Raw genomic sequence first — 13,131 nt, forward strand, 5'->3', positions numbered from 1 at the left:
CATTAAATGGGTTGGGACCCAGCTACATATTGGGTTTCAGCTGTACACACCAACAAGCCATCAAAGGTATATGACAAAAAAAACTTGCTGGTTTTACATACTGTCAAACAAAGTGTGGTGATGCAGTCTTTAGCTACTATGCTCCAAAGCTTTGGAACCAGTTTCCAGAGGAAGTATAACATGTCCCTACTGTTGATAGGTTTAAAAACAGACTTACGACAAGGCTTTTCACAGACACCTTCTCTTAGAAATTCAGATTCAGTCTTGTTTTTTATATTTTTATTTGTATTTATTTCCTGTTTTTGTCCTTTTGCCCATCATTTCATTTCCACTTGCCATGTTTTATTTTTATTTTTTATATTTTATTTTATTTTATATAATTTTACATTACTTTTCTGTAAAGCACATTATGTTTCATTTGTGTATGAAATGCACTATATAAATGAAATTGCTTTGTTTTGCCTTGCCTAATGCAATGTATGCATAGGCGCCGTCTTCATGTCAACATTGGGGAGGCAGATTTTTGTTGTTGTTTTTTTTTTGGGGGGGGGGGGGGGACGCGTGGGGGGGTATTGCGTGACGTCAACGTTATCTCTGTGTTTCCGTGGCCCATTTGCACGGCATTTAGCCAGGTCTGTTATTTACTGAATATCCTACAGACATTAATACCGTTAATAGGCTACTTGGTTACCATTCATTAAGACGTTTAGGACTAGATACAGTGCAAGCACGCTGGCAGATTTCAAAGTACGAAAGAAGTTCTCCAGAGCATCTGATTCTCTGCTTTTATTTTGAGCAGTGCTGACAATGCCACATCTTCAGCTCCGATGAAGAAGTGGTAAATTTGAAGAATAATCTTCCAGATGCTCCAGTGGTCTTACGTAGGCTACCTTGAACTCAGCCTTCCCGTGACGCATCAGATTGCGAAGAGCAGGAGCACAGCACCTTTTCCACGTCAGCAGAATATTGGCATATCCTAGGCCTAGGCGAAAGCGCATGGGCCACTTCAGATAGCATGTTGTGCATAGACAACAAACATGCAAGGATTATTTTTGGGAATTAGATTATGTTTAGTGCGAACTGCGAATCAAACCTGTCTCAATCTTGCAACCGTATAGTCAACCGTATAGCCAGAGATTATATAAACGGTGCACAATCACACAATCAGAATCGCAGATGTGGATGTACGCAGGATTACTGCATTATCATCACTAGACATCTGTATTCGGCCATACAGGTGGTATTACGCAGAAAATCACAGACATAGCGTGCAATCTGGGGTTCAACTTGTCATTAACTTATTGTCAACCATTGGAATAGGCCCATTGCAATGAAAACTGAACAGGGGCGGGTTATGTCCGATCATATTTTAGATTACGTTTCATTCAAAGCTAGGATAGTATTTGTTTAGCTGTGAGAACACGCTTTACCTCCTTGTCATGGTTGGAGTGAAATACAGCCGTTATTGAGATGGAGTTTTAAAATACAAAATATTTAGTCCTTTTTATAGACACCACCAGAAAATAAATGTTCATGTGGGCGACGACAAACAAGACAAAGTTGACAACTCTCAACTGGCAAGGGGAATCCAACCTCGAATGAATTAATCTCGCTCTGTTAGGTACACTTCAACAGCGAAGCCCAGAACAATGCTTGCACCGCAGTTTAACGTGAAGCATACTTATCACATTTGCTATCATTAAGGACTGGCTTAAAGGGACACTCCACCCATTTTGCATTAGGCTTTCCATTGCTAGACACCCAGTCATACTTTTGAATGGTCTTGCAAAAATCTCTCAATTCCCCCTGAGATAGGAGAAATCCGCATTCATATCTTAACACTTCCTATGTCCATTTTGCATCATCGACATAGGAAGTGTAAGAGAGGTGGATTTCTGTTGAGACTACAAGCCTTTTTCCCACCTTTTCAACACCGCCCATAGGGGGTTGGACCTAATGCTCTAACAGACCTATCACAGATCAGTGTCCCAGTGCTTTTGAAATCACTGGCATTGAGGCTCCAGTAAGAAGTGTTGCCAGATTGGGCTGTTTCCCACCCAATTGGGCTGCTTGGGATGGCCGTCTGCGGGTAAAAATGGCATTTTACAGGAAAACTCGCCCAATCTTTCCCATCGACATCAATAGAATTGGGCGGGATTTAGTGCTTCCAGGCGGGTTTTGAGCATTTTTTGGGCTGGAAATCATCAGCCTCATCTGGCAACACTGCCAGTAAGTCACTGGCATAGCTGGAAAGGAGAAGCTGGAGCACACTGTAGCTTAGTTTTCAAGACTTTATTTTGTGCACACACCCGACCAACATTTCGGTGTTGCTACACCTTTTTCAGAGTCAAATGATAGCAAGAGAGAGACACACATTTCAAGACTTGACATTCACAGGTGATGCCACTTGGTTTGGCTAAATTGGTCTCATCTCATTGCAGGTAATTGACCCCACCCCCCAACACCAGGACAAGATTGCAGACAATTAGACAGAGAGGCTTCGTAGAAAGGCATTTTGGATTCATACTCTAAATGAAGTGGAGCCTCAGGGCATAAATGAGGAACACAATATGCCTTGCTCTCTGTAACAAATTGTTCCAGCATCGCGGCTGTGGTCTTGTAATAATTGTAGCTGTGGTTTTATTGACAATGATCTTTGTGTATTGTTTTTTTCACTTTTTTATTTTGTTTTGGGAAGTTGGCAAGCTGTATAATTGTGTATAATCGTGTCCTGGTGTTGGGGGGTGGGGTCAATTACCTGCAATGAGATGAGACCAATTTAGCCAAACCAAGTGGGATCACCTGTGAATGTCAAGTCTTGAAATGTGTGTCTCTCTCTTGCTATCATTTGACTCTGAAGAAGGTGTAGCAACACAGAAACGTTGGTCGCGTGTGTGCACAAAATAAAGTCTTGAAAACTAAGCTGCAGTGTGCTCCAGCTTCTCCTTTCCAGTGATGTCTGTCCGACTGTGATGCACCTGCAAGCAGGGTTGCCAGATGAGGATGATTTCCAGCCCAAACAATGCTCAAAACCAGCCTAGCAGCTCAAAATCCCGCCCGATTCTATTGATTTCTATGGCCAAAAATGGGGGGGGGGTTTTCTGCTAAATGCCATTTTTGCCCGCACACAACCAACCTAAGCAGCCCAATTGGGCGGGTGACAGCCCAATCTGGCAACACTGCCTGCGAGCTGAGGGACAGAGCCATCTAATAACAGAGTTGCGCAAACCGGGGACCAGGAAGTCGGTTGGTGATGTGATTCGCGTGGATTAAAATGTTTCTTAACAGTAAACTTCTGTTCGTTGGAAACTAACACAGAACCATCACATACCAAACAAAGATTAAGTACAAACAAATTACATTACCTTTACCACATTTTCTGTGTTCTACGGCCACCTCCTAGAACTAAGTAACTTCTAATAGAACTAAAGTCAATGGGGATTTCCATGTTAACGCTCCGTGAGGCTCCATGAGAGCCGCCATTGCTGTGGAAAGATTGGTCCATACAGGTCTATGGGAGTGGCGTAACTCTGATATTAGATGGCTCTGCTGAGGGAGAGATGATGCATAGAGTCCCAAATAACTGGGTGTGGCCTGTGGAACTTGAGCATTGCAGTGCATTATGGGGATTGTTGTCACAAATCCACAAGCACTAAAAAGTCATTTTCTGGCTTTTCTTGGCCAAGAAGGCACCAAATTAGAAATGTATGTTACTATTCTACTATATATATGACCCACTTTCAGTAACATATTCATGTCTCCACCGGTGGAATGCCCCTTTAAATACACACATTTCTGAGGGACGGTAGCCTAGGCCTAGCCACTTCACTTATTGAATTCATCACTTTACCGCAGCCTGCAGTTCCTTAAACGTCCTGGACATGCATGGCAAACAAAAATCGCCAATGTGAATACAATAATCAAGCAAACACATAACACAACATTGTCCATGTACGGTATAGTCCAGCGGTTCCCAAACTTTCTTGGCCGCGCACCCCCTTCCACACTCCAGGACCATCGACGCCCCCCAACCCCATTCACCACTTTAGTGAAGTAAAAAAACACAATACAACCCTTCTTAAATATGCAACGCATTTAATTCTTAAAAGTGAACAAATCATTAACGTCTCCCCATAGGAAGCAATCGGCACCTTGTGTGCAAATAAGAACACATTTAACACTCGTGTTTTATGTAGGATTAAAATGTTACATTTAAAAATACTATTAAAAACGTTTCGTTAAGTTTGGTTTTCCAGTGTAAAAGCACAAATTCAGAGGCATGTATCAGCCATATTGAGAAAGAAAATTAGGCTAATAATAATAAATCACCCAGCCTTTTAAAACGGAGGCAACAGAGCTCGCATTAGACATACATTGTGAATGGAGGATTATTGCATTTTTAACTAATTAAGCCTACATTAATGAGTAAAATAGTATAAATAACAACAATAATTATTGTAATCATATTCTGGCGAGATACAAAGGCTCAGGAACAGTCTGATCACATCTGATGCGATGAGCAGCGCTGATGGCTCAGCCTGCAACGAGAGAGAGGGAGGGAGAGGGAGAGAGAAATATGGAGGGAGGGGAGAGAGAAAGAGGGAGGGAGAGGGGGTGTCATAAGCTTTATTTCCAGTATTATTGTGAATTTTTAAACTATCAATTTTAGTTGCCCATAGACGTACCCATATTAATGCGATGGATGGGCCTGCATCTTTGCGCAGAGCTCTCCGATATTCGGAGTAATCGAGGACAACTTGAGCCTCAAATCTTTCTCCACATCCCCCAGTCTTTGCCTATATTTAGTTTTGACAGCTGTCAAAGCAGAGAATCCGGTCTCGCAAAGATAAGTCGTCGCAAAGGGCATCAAACTATTCTGCACCAGTTTCGCCAGGTCTTCGTAGGAGCGCAATAACGCAACCCAGAAGTCCACCAGCGGCTTTCGTTTGAAAAGCTGCTGTAGCGCTCCATCACTTGACAGTTCAATCAGCTGTTCCTGTTGGTGAAACTTCAGCTGCGGGACAGGGATGGAAACGTCGAATGGATTACAAATCCAGGGTTGAGTATCCATGGGTGGGAAGTACTTTCGTAGCTCCTCCGCGAGGTGGTTGAGGTGTTCAATTACGATGCGTTTCGTTTCTTCGCCCAGAACCACTTCGTTTTCCCCCAAGAAGTCGTGAAGTGTAGGGAAACACAGGAGTGTGTTCCCACTCACACAGGTAGCCCAGAACCGCAGCTTCTTGATCATTGCCTCGACTTTCTCTTGAGTGTTAAATACTGTCACACTGACTCCCTGGAGGCCAAGATTCAGTTCATTTAGAGTGGAAAAAATGTCAGCCAGGTAGGCGAGCTTCGTCAGAAAGTCTTCATTGTGCAGCTTAGAAGACAAAACAAAGGGGTTGCTCTCGAAAAACACCTGCAGCTCGTGTCGGAGCTCGAAGAGCCTTGTGAGCACTTTGCCACGGGACAACCAGCGCACTTCTGTGTGCAGCAGCAATGCCTTGTACTCGCTGCCCATCTCATTGCACAGAAGCGTGAAGAGCCTCGAATTCAGCGGGCGAGCCTTGATGAAATTCACCAGCTTCACTGCGTCATTTAGCACAGACAGCAGATCGTCTGGCATGTTCTTGGCTGCTAGGGCCTCGCGATGGACACTGCAGTGTAGCCACTGGACGGATGGGCACACCTTTTTGATATTGAGGCAGTCGGTTCACATGCAAAATAGGGAGGCGGAGCACTCGGAGGGTCACAGGCAGCCTCAAAATGAATGGCAGTGAACGAGGAGCCAGCGTATTGAAGGAGAAAACTTGCTGTTTTGAACTAATAATCGTCCGGGACGGTCGATCCTTCGAAGTTCACATGCCTGCCTCTTGAATTCAGGGGAATGACAAAAAGTGGGATAATCATACGCACATCCAGATGACCACGAGCTCTTGTAGAATCCACAGCTCAGTGTGACAGCTGTCAGAACGCACACAGCGAGCGGAGCATTCGGAGGGTACACTATTTACAGCCTTCTCGCTATTTAACCCATGCCTGCAGTTAGGGGCGCTGTCGAGACGGGAGCGCAGCCCATTCATTCTGAATGCAGTCTGCAGTTCTCCGTTGGCGCCCCTACAGTGCAGTACCTGGCGAGTGGAACCTCTCGTAATAGAACTTCTCCGAGAGTGTCTTGACAGCTGTCACACTGAGCTGATAGGGGGGGACTGTGGATTCTACAAGTGCTCGTGGTCATCTGGATGCACGTATGCTTGCCCCACTTGTTTGTCATTTCCCTGAATTCACGAGGCAGGCTGTGAACTTTGAAGGAAGTTTCCCCGGACGATTACAAGTTCAAAACAGCGAGTTTTATCCTTCAATACGCGGGCTCCTCGTTCACTGCCATTCATTTTGAGGCTGCCTGTGACCCTCCGAGTGCTCCGCCTCCCTATTTTGCATATGAACCGACTGCCTCAATGGGCCACAAGACCGGTGTAGTGGCCCGTCATCGCTTTCGCCCCATCAGTGCATATCCCCACGCACTTTTCCCAATCAATGTCGTGAGTGGTCATGAAGTTGTTAACCAGGTTGAAGATGTCCTCTCCTCTGGTACGGGTAGTCAGGGGACGGCAAAACAAAAAATCTTCGTGCACCGTCCCATCAAAAATGTAGCGCACATATACCATGAGGTTCGCCAGCTGTGCCACATCTGTTGATTCGTCCAGCTGCAGGGAGTAAAACTTGCTTTCTTTCACCCGTCTGACCAAGGTAGCCAGCATGTCCTCAGCCAGTGCGTCAATTCGACGAGATACTGTGTTGTTTGACAGTGGAATTGCATCCAACCGCTTTGCTTCTTTTTCTCCAATCATGCATTCCACCATGTCCTTCACCATGTCCAACCCCACTTCTTCAGGAAGCGTGTGAGGCAGCCCCTTCTTTGCTACTTTGTAACTTACAAGAAAGGAAGCGCGAAGTGCATCTTTGGTAGACCCACACGATGATAGACATTGTAGTTGTTTTTGGCCGTTTTTTAGTTCGTCCAATTTCTGCTTGAAAAAATCAAGTGGCCTTTCACTTACGTGAGGGTGCTTTGTATGAAGGTGGCGCCGAAGATAGGAGGGTTTCATACAGCTATTCGCCAGGACCTCACCGCATACAACGCACTGAGGTTTTGGACAGTCGTTGTCCCCAATAAAAGAGAAGCCCAATCCCAGATAATGTTCATCGTATTTTCTCTTTTTCCTTCCTGGCTGGTTTTCATCATCCGCACTTCGTTTCCTCTGCGATGTCCTTTCTTCCCGTTTATTTTCCTCAGCCTGGTTCCCTTTGCTCGGCTGGTTTCCTTCTTCCTCGTCCGTTACAATCATCTCTCTCGCAATCTCCTCCTGATGAGTTGAAATCGCACCAGATTCCCCCCTGTACGTTGAGTTTTCTCCATCTCTAATTTGTTGTGGTGTAGCAGGTATTTTTGCCGATTTAAGCCAGTTAAGCATTGTGAATCATTAATGAACGAAGACTATCTGAATAAATGAATGAATGACGCTAACTGCTGCACGTTACGCTGTTACGTCAGAATTCTTCTTCTTCGAAAGTTGTGCATTTTTAAAACTTTGTTTTACAAAATTTAAAACTAAACACATTATTTACACATCTTTATTGTGTCTGGAAAGCCCAGTGAAAGAAACACACTCTAACCTGAAAATCACATTAAAAAACACTCAAAACCGCCATTGCATTTTTTATCTTGCGCACCCCCTAGGGGTGCGCGCACCACACTTTGGGAAACCCTGGTATAGTCTTCACAAATAATAAACATGTTGGTCAACATCCCCACTCCTTTCTCTGCCCAAAGAGGATGGCGTTCTGCCACTCAAGTAGGCTATGCGCGCTCCCGCCGATTGGCCATGACCGACGCTTCAGATGCATTTCCTGTGCGTGCTCGCTCGTACCGACAGTTCAAACACAACTTTGTTCATGAATTCACAGTTTTTGAGTTTTTTTTAAAGAAATGAGACCGTGATGAAGGGGATAGGATTATCATAGTGGGTTTAAATTATCAGTGAAATCAGCTATTTTAAACGTGTCATTATTGGGGTGCTTTTGACCCCCCAACTTTATGATTGGGGGGGGGCAAAAAGATCCGTGCCTCCCCATAGTCGAATGCAGTGAATGCAATATATTTAGAAACAACAATTATGTCATAGATCCATATTGCAAGTATCAATATTTGTACCCAGTGAAGCCCAATCCACTGGATGTTAGCTGCATGTGGGTAAATTTGTGTGTCTGTGTTGGTCTGCAGATGCTGATCCTGAACTGCCAGTCAGAAGAGCCCACAGTGACCCAAGGCTGAATCCAGACAGTAAGTCAATTACTGAGGACCTCTAACAACCTCCACAGCTTTTAACACACACACACACACACACACACACACACACACACACACACACACACACACACACACACACACACACACACACACACACACACACACACACACACACACACACACACAGTTTACTTATTTATTTGGATTGACAGATAGACATTTATCATAGCACAAGCCAAATTTTATAGGAGTTTACACAAAACTAAAAGAAACTGCGCACTGAGTGTCTTAAGGATACATGTGGCACCTCCGTCTCCAGATGAAGAGGCTCCCGATTATGCTGGATACTGAGCAGAATTTGGTCAATCTTTTTGCCTGTTGTTTAGGGAGTCCACAGATCTGTAAGCCACGCACACACATTTTATGTACATGGCCTAAACTACCAAAGATTAATGTTATAGTTTTACAGGAATAGCCACAGTTGTTTAATGCATTACACAATGGTTGGTATTTCAATATTTTGGAGGAAAAGAAGAAGAAGAAGAAGAAGAAAAGAAGAATAATGGATTTATCCTGTTCACTGACTAATGTCAGATCAGGTATATTGGGTGAATGATTGATGACATCCCCCAATGTATCACACTGATCATTTGTTAGGGAAAACCAGTCCACTGTAACATGTCCAAAATGGATTGAAGAGAAGTTGTTTGCCTTGCGCAGTTCTTTTATGGTCAATGCTACAATGCGATCATGCCGTGCGATGTATAGTCCTTTGTAAGCGGGGCAACCGTTTAATATATGCGTCATGGTCTCTCTTCGCTGGTCCTGGTGTAGCATACAGAATGGTTCATGCTGGGTTGGATACCACGTGGCCAAGTTCGCTTTTGTTTGTAAGCACTTGTAACCGGGATTTGATGGTGAATTTATGTATGTCGTCGTGCAGAGTTGTGTTGCGTAAAGCAGCGTGAGATGCGTTGTGGTCGGCGTCAGGTAGACAGGCCAGTTTTCCCTGAAGGCGTAGCGCTGTCCAGTGCTGAACTGCGTGTGTTTGGGAATGTTTCAGTATTGTGGTTCTGCAGTTTTGTGGATTGAGAATTGTGAAAGCCCATTGGGAAACTCCAACTCTCATTGTCATTGTGACACAGCACTCCACAGCACACAAGTGAACACTGCACACAACGAAATTGCATTTATGCCTCACCCGTGCAAGGGGGCAGCCCTCAGTGGCGCCCCATGGGGAGCAGTGCGGTGGGACGGTACCATGCTCAGGGTACCTCAGTCATGGAGGAGGACGGGGGAGAGCACTGGTTGATTACTCCCCCCAACAACCTGGCGGGTCGGAAGTTGAACCGGCAACCTCTGGGATGCAAGTCTGACGCCCTAACCGCTCACCCATGACTGCCCCTGTTGTGTTGTATTGTCGTTAAGTGTTATTGTTGCTTCAACAGTAATGGCTGGGTCTGTGACTATGTTGTTGTAATCCAAACTGATAGACTGCCCCGATGTATGTTTCCATCGCAAATGTACATTTGCTCGGTTGCAGATGTCGTTGAGGTCAAGCCAGTCGGAGCGCACACCAAAGCCAGCTGCATTTGTGTTGAGCTTTTCATTTTTTTCTGAATCCAAGGAAGTTGTCCTCCTCTGTGCTTGCAAAGGGGACTTTCCGCCTCTTGAGGTGAATGAGTAGGGATCCTTGTGCCAGTTCGCGCACGGTTGGGTCGTCGTTATTGAGCATGTTGATGAGATGGCAATGTACACCCATTCTATGTGAGGGATTCCCAACCCTCCTTCTCCCGTTCTATGATGCAACACGTCTCTTGTTGAATGTGAGTTCAAGCCGAACCAGCGCCTTACTAATGCCACAGTCTTATCATTTAATTCCATTAGGACACACCTGGGTATATGTATGTTGGCGAAGAGATGCTGCACTTTAGAGAGAGCGATTTCTCTAATAGCCTCTATTTTCATTGCTATGGGCAGTGGAGAAGAGTCTATCATTTCCAAGCTGGTGCTATATTCATGTTTTAGTTCTTGCAATTGTTCCTGCCATTCGCCTGCGATGTTGAAGCTCTGCCCAAGGTAACGGTATGTTTCATGGCGCGAATATACTTTAATTGCATTGTCCATGATGGAAAAGCAGGGTGGCTTGTCTCCTTTGGCGTGATACCACCTGTTGCCCCTACTTCGCCTTTCGTAGAATGTAGCGCATTTCGTGCTTTTTACCTCTAGTCCAGACCAGCCAAGGAACCTGTCCGTGTAGGAGAGCATAGTTGTAATTACCCTCTCCTCTCTTGATGCTATTTGAACGTCGTCGGCGTAGGCCTGCACAGGGTTTGGCGATATGATGTTACTGGGAGCACAGAGGCACATCCACTTGATCCAGTGATTTAGCGCAAGGATGACGTTTATTGCGCTCCATGGACAGCCTGTTTTAATGCCCCTCTTCAATGTAATTGCGTTGGTGATGTTATTTCCACAAATTACCTGGAAGAACGAGTCTCTGTAAATATCCTTGATAATATTGATGAAAGGTGCAGAATACATGCTCATTCATGCCTTGACGATTTATATAGGCTTTTTGCTTGTCTGAAAGGATGCCGGTTTCGGTTAGCCATGGGAGGATGCGGTTCAGGATGCACTTCATAAACACTTTGTACACCGTGGGAAGTAGAGACATATCTCTCCACGTCGTCGGGTCATTTGGTATATTGTCTTTCTTAGGGATTCGATGTATAAGGGCTCCTTTCCACGTAAATGGGATTTTGTCATTGATATTAAATATCTGCGTCAGTAGGGAACATGTCCATGATTTCGTGCTTTTCAGCGTCTCATACACTACACCATCCATCCCGTTTGCCGTGTTGTTAGGAAGGCATTCGATCACTTTAAGCACCTCTTGTGATGTAAAAAGTGAGGTGTTTGGTGATTCGATAGGAAGATTTAAATCTATTACATCGTGCCAAGGTGGTGGGTTTTGGCCTAGGTGCTTGTGCGCGGCGTCTAATTGGTTTTTCTGGTGATAGTAATTATATACTAGCTCCGTGTCAATAGTGCTTGGCGGGGGACTTGGGAATATGATGTTGTTTAAAATAATTCTGATAGCTTTACTCCTGTTGTTATTCCAGAGGTAGGCAAGTGACTCTCGGCCTACCTTCTTAGGGAGTCTTTGCTGTTGCGCCCCCGCTGCTCTGTTGAGTGCTGGCTGGATGATCTCGCGCGTAAAACGCAGTTGATGTTTTATCCAACTCGCCAGGTTCTCCGGTGTTTTGTCTTTTGGAGGATCACTATGCACTGGGAGCTTGCTCAACATCCTTATCGTGTACTTGAGCAGTGATGTTCCAAACGGTCTGCCGTCTTTGTGAGATGCCGAAAAAGTTCCATTCTTGTGATACAGTCCCTGGAGTAGGGCAATCAGTCTGTTCCATTGTGTCGGGTCATTTCCGGAAAACATAATCCTCTGTTTGTCGTCGATCAGTTTGGTGTCCAATAATTTCCTAAAGGCGCGTTCATCTGCTTCGAACTGGGTCCACTCTTCATCGGAAAGGGGGTGGATGTAATTGCCGAAGTTGCCCAAGTTGTTTGCTGCGCTTCTAACCAGGTGAGGTCCAGAGTCGCAGGTGTTCCCTGGCTGCTTGTATATCTTGCCAGACGTCCGCGCAGCTTTTAGGGACAACTTTAGTGTTATCATTAAACACATAATGAACAGTACTTTCAATTCCATAGTATTACTCCTTTTTCTACGTTAACGACGGCAGTCACGACGGGTGAGATTGTTAGTGCATTAGAACAGTGATTCGAAAGCTGTTGCCTAGAACTGTTTGAATCTTTGTGAATCCCATCACCAACCGACTTCCTGTACCCAGGTTGTCACGACTACAGTATGAATTCTATGGCCCTGGGTAAGACCAGGTAGGGATGAGGGACGGTGTAAATAAAAACACATACACACCCACCCACCCACCCACACACACACACACACACACACACACACACACACACACACACACACACACACACACACACACACACACACACACACACACACACACACACACACACACTGCTGGAGTGACTTGCTTACACTTCTTTGTCCTGGTAAGAAGGCTGGCAGCTGCATTCTAAACAGCTTTCATAGATTTGTGATTAGGACGAGTGCAAAGGCCATTGCAGGAATCAATCCACACTCCACAAAGGGACCAGAGTGCTCCCCATCATTATCTGTCTGTTTCAGGAGATGTTGATGTCTTTACCTGTCTGTTTCAGGAGATGTTGATGTCTTTACCTGTCTGTTTCAGGAGATGCTGATGTCTTTACCTGTCTGTTTCAGGAGATGCTGCCCTGATGTCTTTACCTGTCTGTTTCAGGAGATGTTGATGTCTTTACCTGTCTGTTTCAGGAGATGCTTCCCTGTAAGATGTCTAAAGCTGTAGACTCATAGTGCCATGTTGTTGTAAGATCTTCATTGCACTAACTGAATGTGGAGCATATTGAGCAGTTCATGCACTTACTGAATGTGATGTTTTCTGTCTCAGTGTCTGATGGACAGTCTCTTACTGCTGAACCAGTGACCAGAGAGGACTTCTTACAGTGTGAGTTGTACACACACACACACACACACACACACACACACACACACACACACACACACACACACACACACACACACACACACACACACACACACACACACACACACACACACACACACACACACACAGGGCCGCTGACAGCTTTGGCTGGGCCCGGGACAACATTTTCTGAATGGGCCCCCCTAGCAACCCTCCAACCACCCCCCACCACCCCCCCCCCCCCCCCCAAAAAAA

This window comes from Engraulis encrasicolus, chromosome 2 (assembly GCF_034702125.1).
Source record: "Engraulis encrasicolus isolate BLACKSEA-1 chromosome 2, IST_EnEncr_1.0, whole genome shotgun sequence".
In the NCBI taxonomy this organism is placed as follows: Eukaryota; Metazoa; Chordata; class Actinopteri; order Clupeiformes; family Engraulidae; genus Engraulis; species Engraulis encrasicolus.